Raw genomic sequence first — 12,950 nt, 5'->3', positions numbered from 1 at the left:
AAGTAAATAAATAAAATCTTAAAAAAAAAAAAACACCCTGGAACTTCATAGCCATCAAATGACAGCTCCCTGCTCTGCCTCCAGCCCCTGGCAGCCACTGCTCTAATTTCTGTCTATGAACTTGACTGCTCCAGGGACCTCATGGGAGTGCAGTCATACAGAGTGTCTTTTTTTGGGGACTGGCTTATGTCATTTAGCAGAATGTCCTCAAGGTTTATTTATGTTGCAAAGTCAGAAGTTCTTTTTTAAGGCTGAGTAGTATTTCGTTGTATGGATTACCACATTTTGTTCATCCATCCATGACACTGGGGTGGCTTCCACCGTCTGGTCACTGGGGACGATGCTGCGTGAACGTGGGTGGACACGTGTCTGTCGGAGCCCCTGCTTTCGGTTCTTTGGGTTCGACAACCAGAAGCGGAGTTGCCAGATCATATGGTAACTCCATGTTTAATCTTGAGGAATCGCTGTCCCGTAAGTCCTCACTCAGTGCCTGAGTTAGGTGCTGCAACTTTAAGGGAAGTAGAATAAAACCAGTTTTACCTCAGGCTAATTGATGCAGACAGCAGGTAAGTTCCCGTGGCATCTCATCAACGTTATGCATGAAGCGACGTTGTTCAAGGACCTGCTGACGGCACAGCAGCTGCCCCACTTGACATTCCCACCGTGGTGCCCCAGGGTCCCGGTGTCTCCACACCCTCACCGACGCTTCCGCTGGCTCCGTAGTGGCCGTCTCGGTGCGGGTGGGTCTCGTTGCCATTTGGGTTTGTGTTTCCCGATGGTTAGTGACGTTGAGAATCTCTTCATGTGCTTCTAGGCTGTTCTTGTGTCATCTTTGGAGAGATGTCTCCTGAACGGGCCCCTTTGTAAACAGGGCTTTGTCCCACGTGTACTTTTAAGTCGAAGAGCCTGTGTAGGTGGTTTTGTTAGGCATCCTGACAAAATCAGATTTCTTAGTAAAAAAATGTGTCAGTAATTCTTCGGCCAGAGGGTGAAGAGAATCTGGAAGCCTGTCAGACAAAACAATAAAACTTACAGCTGAGGTCAGTTTTTAAGTCCAGCCGACACAGAACAAGATAAGTATTTCCCATAAAAGTCCAGACTCCACTAAACCGCCAGGCGCGGTGGCTTTCTGTGGAAGGACAGTTCTGAGAAGTTGGTGGGTTTCTGGCCTTTTTGCTTTTAGTCAGTTCTGTGTGCAGGAAGTCACAGCCCAAGGTCTCCAGGTTGCATCAAACCTGCGATGCCAGCGATTGAAAGACGAGTGTGTGCCACCAGGAAGGCGCAGCCACCCAGACACACTGGCAGGCAGGGGGCGTGTGCTGACTTCAGAGATGTTAAAATGGGAGAGATGCCCCAGCTGGGGGCTCAGTTGGAGCGTCGTCCCATGCACCCAGAGTTTTCGGGTTCCATTCCTTATCTGGGCACATACCTAGGTTGTGAGTTCGATACCCACTCAGGGTGCCTACAGGAGGCAACCAACTGATGTTTCTCATATCGATGTTTCTTCCTCTCTCAAACCAGTGAATATGTCCTCAGGTGAGGATTAAAAAAATGTGAAAGAATTCACATCTTAGAATTGATGAGACGTAACAGTTCTTAAGCCTAAGATCTCTGGTCTTTGTTGTACTGATTTTGGGCTCTGCGCCCCCTTGCTCCTCCTTGGGGCTGCCTGGAACAGTGGCTGGAGTGGGGACACAGCCGCCTCACAGGATCTTGGCAGCTGCTCTGCCCGCAAGCACTGCAGGGAGGTGCCGCAGAGACGGGTCCCTGGCTCTTGTGTTGCCCACCTGCCTCTCCAGAGCCACTTCGTTTGACTGCTTCAGTTTGGGGACAAGGCCCGAGGCCCCAAGAGAACAGATCAAGTCAGAGGCCCCCGGACAGAGCTTCGTGCGTCCAGCAATAATACTTCATTCCATCTTCACCTGCCTGTCCCATCTGTCCATGAAGTGTCCCCACTGCTTTTCCCGGTGCCTGCAAGCCGTTCCCCTTTCTCTGGGCCCTTCCCTCCCTCTCGCTTGGGATTGTGGGATCTCTCCTGTGCCCCACCTTCACTCCCTGCAGCTCCTACTCACCTTCCTCATCTCTCCCCTTTCCAGAGGCTTCCCTGAACCCCCAGCCTGATTCCCCCCCCAATCCCCCCCCCCCACTTCCCTGCACTTCTGCATCTCTGCCCTTCTGTGTTACTAAGTTGCAAATCGTGAGGCCCATCCCTTAGCGTCTAGAACTTAAGCTCAGAGACAGCGGAGATGGTGCTGGTTCTTGGCTGTTCCTCTAATGAAGCAGCTGAGCTGCTTCAGGATTTGGCCTTTTCCCCGCCCTCGTCAGGAAGGTGACGCACGGGATGCTTTAATTTCTCTGAACCGGAGGAGCCTCGTGGTCAGGCACACAGCCCAGGACACCTTACATGTTTCCCCTCCTTCACATGGCAGTGCTCTTCCTCTTTTGTCCCCTCCTGCAGTGTGGCATAAATCCCAGAGGCAAAAGACAAGATCACCACCCCTTCCAAAACGGATGGATGTCTTGTGTTCATCACTTAGAAATACACAGAGGATCTGATTCTCTGTTGCCTGTATCAGAGCATAGAAATGGGGTCTGCACACGTCACCCGTTCCTTCATTCACTCACCGTGTATGTAGCCAGCTCCTACAGCGTGCCAGGCACTGTCCTAGGTGACAACAGTGACAACAGGGACCTGTCCCCACGGAGTCCCCATGCTAGTGCTGGGACATGGACTGGAACAAGAGAACATGTAAACGTGTTGGGGGCACTCAGTGCTGGGGAGGGGCCAGGGCTCCCACTCCCCGCTGCATGCCTCACTCACCATGAGGGTTCCTGTGGAAGCTTCTCTCTGGTTCTTACTAAGCCTGCTGCCTTCCCCGGCCCCCAGATCCACCCACACGGCTCCCTCTCCCTCCCACCAAACTCCTACCCAGGCCTCGGCTTCCGTGTCCACTCCTCACAGGCCTTCCCTGATCCCACAGACCTGAGGGTCTAACTGGGGAGCTGAGGCACCCTGAGTCCGAGGCCTTGCCTCTGCTTGTCCATGGTGCCATTCCACCCAGTGGTAAGGTCCTGGGGGCAGGAGCCGAGCCTGCCTGGTCCTCAGCTCTATCCTAGTATAGCACGTGGCAGGTGATGGGTGTTCAATGAAGAGACGTTGGATAAATGATTCAGGGAATAGACGCCGGCTCTTGGGAAGTGAGAGGCCACAGGGCCCCAGAACCTGAAGTGTCTCCCAGGGACTCGGCACCAGTAGACTGCAGCTGCTCAGGCTGTTACCAGTTTTCAGGACATCAAGGGGATTTGGCTTCCTGGGAGGAGAGGTGGGGAGTGACGGGGACAGCTGTGACATTTCCATCCTGGGAACTTCTACACCAGCTGTGAGCCCCAGGCCCCTGAGTGCGGGTGGGCACCGTGTGGAAAGCAATGGGCACTGCCTGGTTTGCCAGAGACCCTTCCAGCTTCCCAAAGGACAGGAGCAGCTCCTGACAGTCACGGGGTGGGGGGGGTGACTCTCCCTGGAGGGGTGAGTGGCCACAGCTCTGACTTCTCTGTCCTCTCCGGGGTGGGTCCTGCACGGCCCAAGGGAAAAAAACAACGCGCTTTCCCGATGCGCCTGCTTCCCCAGGTGCCGTTTGCACGCAGCGTTCTGATGAGCGCCGACAGCCTTTTGGTGCAATGCAAGTCCTATTCGGTGCCCGCCTTAGGGCTAGGCTTGCTCCCAGCTCCCTGGCCCAAGTGGTGAGTGGCATCAGAAGCCTGATCCGGCAGGGGCACAGAGCATGGCTTTGAGGGATCGGGGTTCGGTTCAGACCCCCCCACGTGGTCTGGCTGCTTCCCACCTGCAGTCTTGGGCATGTTGTCCTATCCTCTGTCGCTGCGCTCGTCACCTGTAAACGGTGGGCAAGAGCACCCGGGAGAGGCAGGGCCCGCCGTGGGCCGACCCCAGGAAGAGGGGGATAAGTGACAAGACATCACAGTTGTTAACACCTTCCCTGGGGAGATGAGGGGGGACTGGAAACAGAGCATCAGTATCAGGTAACTCGGTATAAAGGCTCTCTCCCAGCTCCTTGGCTGGGGTGGGGGCTGTTGCCAAGGCCATGGCCAGGAGCAGCGAGTCTCCTTGGCCATGGTGTCCAGCACCTTGGGGGTGTGAGGGAGAGAGGCCGAGGCTGTGCAGGAAGTCACGGGTGGAAGTCCCAGCCTTACTATATACCATCTGTGGCTGGTGGGAGTGGCATGAGGTTGGGTCTCAGTGACTGGGCGACAGATGGTGGCTTAGGTGTCCTTTGGGGACATCCCCTTGTTGTGGCACCGGGCTGAGCTCTGACCATGTTAATCTCAGGTCCGCTTTGTCTGCGGCTGTGGTGGCTGGACTTTTCCCTCCGCCCCCCAGAAGGCCCCAGCGCAGCCTCGGAAACTCAACAGAGGCCCCTCGGCCCTACTCCAGCCCCACAGGACACCAGGGTCCAGGGGTTGGAGCGCTCTAGGCCCCAGCTCTGGTGGCAGCGAGACTGTTCTAGGCCAGCTAGGGCTGGGGCATGATTGGGTCTCAGCCGGAAGAGAGGGGGAGCGGGGGCTTTGAGAATTTTCCGGATCTCAGATCAGATGGGGGCGATACTTCCTGCTTCCAAGGCTGGCGGCAGGGGTGGGGATGGGGGCGGTGGTCAAAAAACCCCAGCCCAGAGGGAGACCCAGCTGCCCCTCCTTCCCACTCCCAACAAATTCTGACAAACTTCCCCTGGCTTTTCTTGGCAGAGTCTGGTGGGAAGGGGAGACGCAGGAGGAAGGAAAACTCCCCTAGATCTGAGGGGCTGGTGCCGGCTGTGTGGCCAGAGCACCGGACCTGGAGCCGTGGGCCCAGGGTTCAGGGCAAGTCAGTGGGCCGTTCTGAGCCTCGGTTTCCTCATCTGTAAAATGGAGACCATAATGCTACTTACTTTATAGGGGTGTTTTGAGGGTTAAATGAACTGATCAGGTAATGGAATACTTAATGCAGTAGTTGGAACTTAGTGCTTAGTAAATGTGAGATATTTATATTTGGAAACAAGGGCCCACGTGTGTACTGGGGGATGGGGGTCCTGTCTTTGGGGAGCGCACCTTGCCTGGCCCAAAGCAGTGAGGAATGAGAGAGGAGGAGGGGGACGTTCTAGACTGTCTCTCCAGTAAGTGACTAACGATGGCCTCTGCCCCGTGTCCCTGCTGGGCGGATCTCGCAGGCCTGCCGGCCTCGGGGGGACAAGAGCCCTGCTGGGCTGGGGGGGTCAGAGGGCTGGAAACCACCCGGGCCCTGCCAGGGATCCTCGAGTTCCAACTCTGGGGGTGTGACAGCGTGGGCCACGGCCTGGGGAGACAGCATGGGGCTCACACAGGCCTCCCTCTGTCCCCTCGTTCAGGGGGAGGCCTCTCCTGTGGCTGCCCGAAGGAACTATGGCCCCAGCCTTTCCTTGGGCTCCCTGCTGGGCCATGCACTCCCTGTCCCCTGTCCTCCTCTGCCCCAGTCACCATGCCAGCCTTCATCTTCCCCCGTTCTTTGTCCGGGGCCAGGTGGGTGACCAGGGCAGGGACTCTCTGAGCTCGGGGAGAGGCGCTGGCTCTCTGGTGCCCTCAGAGGGATTGGTGGCCTCCAGCACTGGGACCGGCCAGCGGCACTCCTGTGGCCATGTGGCCAGGACACCAGGACGTGGTGGCCCTAAAACACTCAGAACCTTGGAATGTGACCTTATTTGGAATAAGGGTCTTTGCAGACAGAGGCATGGGTGAGCCCTTCTCCCTCAGAGCCTCCGAAGGGCTCGCTCTGCTGACACCTCACCTCCAGACTTCTAGCTCTAGAACTGCGAGGGAAGGCAAACTTGCAAAATTTTGTTGAAGAATTGCAAAATTCCCGTTAACACCATAGCCCGAGTAACCCCAGAATGTAACAGTCCTGAGATAAGGGGTTTAAAAGGGTGACTCATTTTAAATGAGGTGTTTATAATCCAGCGTGACTGGTGTCGGTATAGAAAGGGGACATTTGGACCCAGATGCGCACGGATAGAGTGGAGAGACACGTGAGGACACGGCAAGCCAGATGATGGCCACCTGCCAGCCCAGGAGAGAGGCCTTGGGAGCCACCAACCTGCCGGCACCTTGCTTTCGGGCTTCCAGCCCCCGGGCCTGTTAGAAGGTAACTTTCTGCTGAAGCCGCTCAGTGTGTTTTCCTGCCTCCGTTACGGCAGCCGGAGCCGACCAATACGCTTCGGGCCAGAAAATTCCGTGGGCAGCTTGAGGAGGTGGAGGGAGCTGGGGGAAGGGACCTGTAAGTCCCTCTGCTTCTCCAACACTGAACCCCAAAGCTGTCCCGGCCGGGGCCTCGTTTTTTTCTTACTGTAAATATGGGTTGTCTGCACCTGTCCGCACCAGCCTCACGTGGAGGGCACGTGGAGGAGAGGGGCTCTGGGGCAGATGGGTGGGGTGGGCAGCAGTAGGCAGGCCTGGGCAGGGCCGCCCCCCACACGTTTCTCTGCCCCCTACTCTCCACCAAGCTGGGACTCAGCTGCTCTTGGTGTATGGTCAGTCCAGCATCTGATGCATTTTGGGATTTAATAATGCTAGGAATCCATTTGTCCCCAGAGTAGACATGACTCATCCTGATAATAACCGGGAAGACTTGTGTAGCACCGGCAACATGCCAGGCGCTGGTCTAAGTGCTCTGCTTCTCAACTCTTCACGTCCTCAAGACCGCCCTGGGAGGGAAGGTTAGGACCCCCATTTTACAGATGGAGAAGTCAAGACACAGAGAGGTTAAGTGGCTTGCCTAAGGCCACACAGCTAACGTGTGGCCAGGCTGGGCCTGGCACTCAGGCCACTGTGAACTCGTGTCCACGCGCCATGCACCCTCTGTGGCAGGTGTCCTGGCATTTCTTTCTTCCTGGGGCTGGCTTTGCACTGGGCTCCTGGGGAAGAAGCTCAGCGGGGAGCAGCGTAAAGCCTGGGCCTGTCTATGGTCCCCACACTGGGTAGCGCTGGCAGTCACCTCCCTGCCCTGAGTTTTACCTCCTTCCCCTGGCTGTGGCGTGGCCGTCCGGCCTGCTGTGAAACTGGGCAGATCCTTGATGCTGACCGCACCATTCTCACACAGACGCACGTGGACACACCTTTACACATGCAGCCACGAGGACACACACCCTCCCATGCCTGCATGCACATAGTCTTTTGTACACACACCCGTGTACACACCCCTCTCACATACTCAGGTGCACACGTGATCACGCGGGCACATGCCCCCTCTCTCTCTCACACATGCTCACACACTGGGCACAGCCTCACGCACAGCCTCACGCTCACCCGCATATGTGTGTGCGCACACGTACTCACACAGGCACGTGCTGCAGGAGCTCCTGCCGTTGTCATTGTGGCCCTGCACTTAGTCATTCACCAACCCAGCGGGCCGCGTGTCTTTCGTGGAAGCCGATGTTTGGTTTTTCTTCTATGAGATCTTCTCACTCAGTTTCTCTGTCTCGCTTTTCACTCTGACTGGGAAGGATTTTTTTCTATCTCTCTCTCTCTTGCGGTTTTGACAGCGCCAGTGGCTGTAACCCAGACCCCACACCTCCCAGGCCACCTCCTGCCTCTTTGCCGTGGCCACTCTGCCCCTCAGCCCTGTCCCCATCCAACCCTTGCAAAACGGAGGGTAGAGGGGAGGGATGTGTGAGGGCGAGAAGTGACGTCACAGCAGGGGCTGGGGTGGGGGACGGCCCCAGGACCCCGAGACAACGTCATTCAGCCTCCTCAGGTGGGAGTTCCTGTGAGAGACTCAAGAAGTGCTTGGGGAAAGAGGATGCTGATTTTATAGCTGAGGCCCCGGTGTGGGGGGCGGGGAACGGACCGCCTGACCCAGATGCACTGCCCCTCCCCCACTGCCACGCTGGGGGTCTCCAGCTGGCCTTCCACCCCCTTCCCTAAGCCGCCTTGCCTTCACCAGCAGAGGGGCTCTGGGCTGGGCGATCCCTGGGGAAAAGCAGCCTCTTCCTCCTTCTAGAGTCTTCAGACTTCAAGCCCCAGGACTCCTTCTTCCTTTCGAAGTCACGTGGTGGTGGGGGAGGGGCACAGGGGAGCTTGTTAGTCCCTGGGCTAGCAGGACGTTGTGCTCTTTCCGTTTTTTTCTGTTGTGACACTGGACAGTTCAACTCTCAACTCCATTTCGTATCTATAAATTGGCTACTGTAATGCCTACCTCGTCGGATGGGGGAAATTACATGAGCCTGTGCAGATAAAAGACTGTTAGAAACTGAACTGTGTCCCCAAAGTCCCTATGTCGAAGCCACAAACCCCATTAGGAGGCGGGCCTTTCCAAAGGGTAATTAAGGTTAAGTGGGGTCATAAGGGCAGGGACCCAATCCAATAGGACCTCGTCCTTACAAAAGGAGGAAAGGCTGGGCAACCACCCGGAGAAGGCGGCCATCTGCCAGCCCAGGGAGGAGAAGCTAAAGCTGCCAGCACCTTGATCTTGGACTCCAGCCTCCAGAACTGTGAGGAATAGGCTGCTGTTGTGGAAGTCGCCCAGGCTGCGCTGTTCAGTTACAGCGGCGGTGGCCATCCAGGACGGCGGCTAGTGCAGCGCCCCCGGCTCGCACGCAGGAGCTGCTGGCCTGCGCTACCCTGACTCCTCCCTGGCAGCTCTGCGTGCCTCCTGTCCGCTTTCATCCTGGACGGGGACTGTGTCTGCCTGTGGGGCGGGGGACAGATTTATTTACCTCCCAGGATGGTAGGGTCTCCCCCCCTCCCCACACAGAGGTGGGCTTCCAGTCGGCAGCCATCTAGTCAACCTCTTCTCCCTGCAATGCTCTCTCAGGCTGCCTTAGTAGGTTGGGGTTCCCCTAAACGGGGGCACAGCTCACCTGCATCAGTGGATGTGCAACAAGCCAGACTGGTTGCTTGACAATTATTATAGTGAAGTCAGGATGGCTATGTACCTTAAATCAACAAATATTTATTGTGCCAAGTGCTGGGGCAGAAAGCACCGAAGAAATAGACAAAAACTCCTCGTCCCTCTGTGCGGCTGGACCCTGCGTAGGTGGCGATAGGTTCAGAACAGACCCCTGATCCCTGCGTGTGTGGCAGTTGGGCAGTGAGCGCTCGAGAGCTTCCTGTGTGCCCAGCACAAGGCCAAGTTTATCGTCCTGTCTTTGCACACCTGTGTGCAGCAGGCGACACGGAGGCCCGGGGCAGTTGTAACCAGTCGCTCCAAGTGCTACCTGGGGCGGTGATGGGTGGAATTTGAACCCAGCTTGCCTGACTTTCCAAGTGCTTTTGTCTTAAAAACACCCTGATACCTCCAGTCGCATTCGGAGGCTTGTCTTTCTCTTTGAATTGGAAGCCCCGAGAGCCCAAACAGGTTTTCCGTGGTGCGGTTTACTCTCCTCTGGGTCTTGGGGGAGGCGATGGGACCAGCTGATTCGAGGAAAAGCTGCTCTGCCCTGAGGTTTTGCAGGGTGAGCTCCCTCCACCAGGGGGGCCGTGGGGGCTGAGGTCGGTCTGACCTGGTCATTCTGAAATCAGGGGCCCCTCCCGGGAGGGATGCAGGCCAGGGAGCGCTACGTGGCAGGCTCAAACTGGGGGCTTGAGATGACTCATCTGTGGCTATTTATTACCGGTCTCCATTTCTCGGTCTGATTGGGCTGCTCCAGGGCCAAGCCTCCTTCCTTCTGGGTGCTGAGTAAGCAGCCCCCACCATCCTGCCCACCTCTGGCCTCCTGGGGCACGCTCTCACCTCGCCTTCAACAACACTTGAGCCCCTTGGGGCTGCTGGAAGTTCCCTCCCATTGCATTCATCCAGATCTTCCCACCTGTCCTTTCTCCCCTGCCTCCACTGCCTTCGGGTCTCAGCTCATCTGTCGCCTCCTCTGGGAAGCCCTCTCTGACCACCACACTCACCCCATCGCAGTCTGGTTAGGCGGCCTTTGCCTTGTGCTTCTGCAGAATCTGCCCTGCTTCCGAACAGTCATGGTCACCGGTGGGTAATTAATTGCCCCATTGTCCCATCTCAGCTGCAGGCAACTCCATTCTTCTGGTTTCCCAGCCCCAAACCCCTAAGCTGTTCTTGAGGCCTCTGTCAGCAAATCCTGTCCATGGTCCCTTTGCAGTTCACCCGGATCTGCCCCTCCCCCACAGCTCCCTCGTGCTCTGAGCAGCCATGACCTCTGCCCGGTGCGGCAGGTTGGGGCTTGCTCCTCCACTCACAGCTCCCCAGTGGTCCCCATTGTATTTAAGTCTGCAGCCTTCTACCCCGCACACCCCATCTGCCTTCTCTTCCCCGTGTTCCTCTGCAGCACCTCTCTCCTTCTGACATGCGTGTACATTACCCCCCCTATTTTGTTTGTTGTGTGTCTTCCCGTCACTAGAATGGAAACTCTTCAAAGGTAGGGAGTTTTGAGTATTAAGTTCGCTGATATATTCCCAGCACCTCACCCAGGGGCTGTACCCACACGCCTGTCATGTTTGTTGAATGAATGAATGAATGAATAACAATCTGCCACTCACCCACAAACAAGTAGAGACGTTCCTTTTATGCAAGCACTTTTCTCCCGCAGGCGGGTTAGATGCTGCAGCATTGGTGGGTCCTGTGGGAGGCAGGCCTGGCAGAGTTCCAGGCGTCGGTGGGCACCCAGCTCCCCCGGACACGCCACACAGCCCACCCCAGCCTCTGGAGCACAGCAAGGAAGGGACCTGGGGGCTGAGAACCCCATGACAGACACCTGTACTTGCAGGTGCTAACAGTTTTGCTACTTAGCTGGGAGGCCTCGGCTCAGAAAGGCCCCTCGTCCCTTGTGCAGGGTCCCTCCCAGCCAGAACAGTGGCTGCTCTGACTGCTACCGAGCATGTGTGGGACACCAGCGAGTGAAAAGACTTCAGGCCACAAGTGAACTTAAGGTGAAGCTGCTTCCTTTGGGACATTGCAGCCAGCCAGCAGGTGTTTGAAATGTCAGTGTCAGCCCAGGACACAGAGACCCCCAGGAGGTGGGTGCGGGGCCAACAACACACGCGTGTCTCGCCCTTGCCAAGGTGTTTATTTTCCCAGTCTAGCTCTGACCAGCCACAGGGCTGTTTCCGGGCCGCAGGTGGGTAAGCTGTCCTGGGCGCTTGCCTGGCAGGTGCCGAGGCTGGGAGGTGCCTGAGCACTGCCGTAGATACGTGTGTGCAGCATTTAAACAGGCCCACTACTCTGGCCGAGTGGAGACCCCTGACCCTCCATCAGTCTCTGCAGCCACGCGGAGAGCATGACAGCGAGCAGACCCTCCGACTCCCCATCTGCCCCCCTTGCCAGGTTCAGAAACGCTGGGGTCCAGCCTTTGCTGCCTGGGGAAGGCAGATGATCCAAAGCCATCAAATAAGCAGATGAAGCCAGTGGTGGCAAAGAGGCTGGGTGGGGTCCGAAGTGGGGACTGGGGCTGTCCCCGCACTTACTGGCTGCTGCAGACTCTGGCCTCAGGGTCAGTGTAAGTCGACGGGGGAGGGGCTGTCGGGTGTGGAGGGGAGCGGTCTCTGTATTCCTCTCAGCTCTCCCCGTCTTTCCTAAACAGAAACTAGTTAAACATGAGTAGCTGGGGGTTGGGGGTGATAGCCGCTGGGTTTTTCTCAGCCCAGGCGCCGTCCCAGCCCCCGGGTGGTACCCGTGAGTCTCCAGACCTAGCTGAGTCGGGGCCATGACCCCGTTTCCCCAGGTCTTGAGAGTTTCACGCCTGTTGAGCCCCAGGCCTGACTAGGCCCTGACACCTCTGGGCTCCAATTTGGAGAGAGAGAAGGTGCTGGGGGGCGGGGGTGACCTTTCCCCAGTGGCGTGGATGGGCTGAGGGAGGAAAAGCCCAGAAGGATCTTCTGAATGAACACACCCCCGTGGGCAGCTCCTGCTGGGAACAGGAGCTGGGGTGCCCCCGCGCCCCGCCTGCAGGGGCAGCACGGAGGACGGTGGGGACCTGTGGGTGCCCCTCTGCTCTGGGTTTCGTTTTCAGAGCAGCGTCTCCGTGCTGCGCCCCTGGCGGGAGCCTCGGGAGGCAGGGCTGGTGGCCGCCATGCCTTTCAGGGGTGCTGGCCTTGGTCATCCAGTCATCCCCCAAATATGCCTGCAGCCAAGCCCCATTCAGCTCGGGGGACAGACAGTCCCGGTCCCAGAAGCTGCCACCCGGGTGGGGAGGGCAGGGCGCTGGCCAAGAAACAGCTGCAGCTGGTGGTGGGTGTGTCCGTGGAAGGCAGCACACAGGGCGAGGTGACAGAGTGCTCCAGGGGTCAGGAGAAGCCCCTCTCAGGGGGTTTCACTTGACCCAACATCTGGAGGGTGAGGAGGGGCAGCATTTTTCAATTTTATTTTTTCACAGCTTTACAGAGGTGTAGTTAACACAGGATGACCTTTACCTGTTTACAGTGCGTGGCTTGAGTTTTGGCCCAGGTACGTGCGTGCCCATTGCCACCGAGTTAACGGACATGTCTGTCACCCGCAAAGTTTCCTTGCAGGGGGCACTCTTGGAAGAACTGGGGGGATAGGACTTCAGACAAAGGGGGTAGGCAAGTACAACGTGCTGGGCCAGGGAGAAGCTTGGTGGCTCCAGAGGGGGCAGAGACAGGGGATAAGGGAGGGAGGCAGGGCCCTAGCTGGGGGCCTTGGTGCCTGAGGTGTGAAGCAGTGGGGGGTGGGGGACTGACTCTGAGCGCTCCCCACACCCTGGTGACCAGGGCTGGTGACTGGTGCGCAAGTGGCCATGCCACACTTGGCGTCTGACCCTAGAGCCCCGTTTCCACCCAGGGCTCTTCTGAGAAACCAGCATGCACGGCAGTGACTCTCACTAATGAACTAGCCACTGGTTTCCCCCAGAAATGATTTACATTTTCACTGGGGCCTTCGCTACCTCCACCCAAAGGAGTGAGTGAGGGTGGAGTTTTACGCGGTGGAAGGAGCCTACTGCATCCGTCACTCT

The sequence above is a fragment of the Artibeus jamaicensis genome, unplaced genomic scaffold (genome assembly GCF_021234435.1).
Source record: "Artibeus jamaicensis isolate MK-2021 breed Jamaican fruit bat unplaced genomic scaffold, CSHL_Jam_final scaffold_847, whole genome shotgun sequence".
Taxonomy (NCBI): Eukaryota; Metazoa; Chordata; class Mammalia; order Chiroptera; family Phyllostomidae; genus Artibeus; species Artibeus jamaicensis.
Note: the sequence above shows the minus strand (reverse complement) of the source record.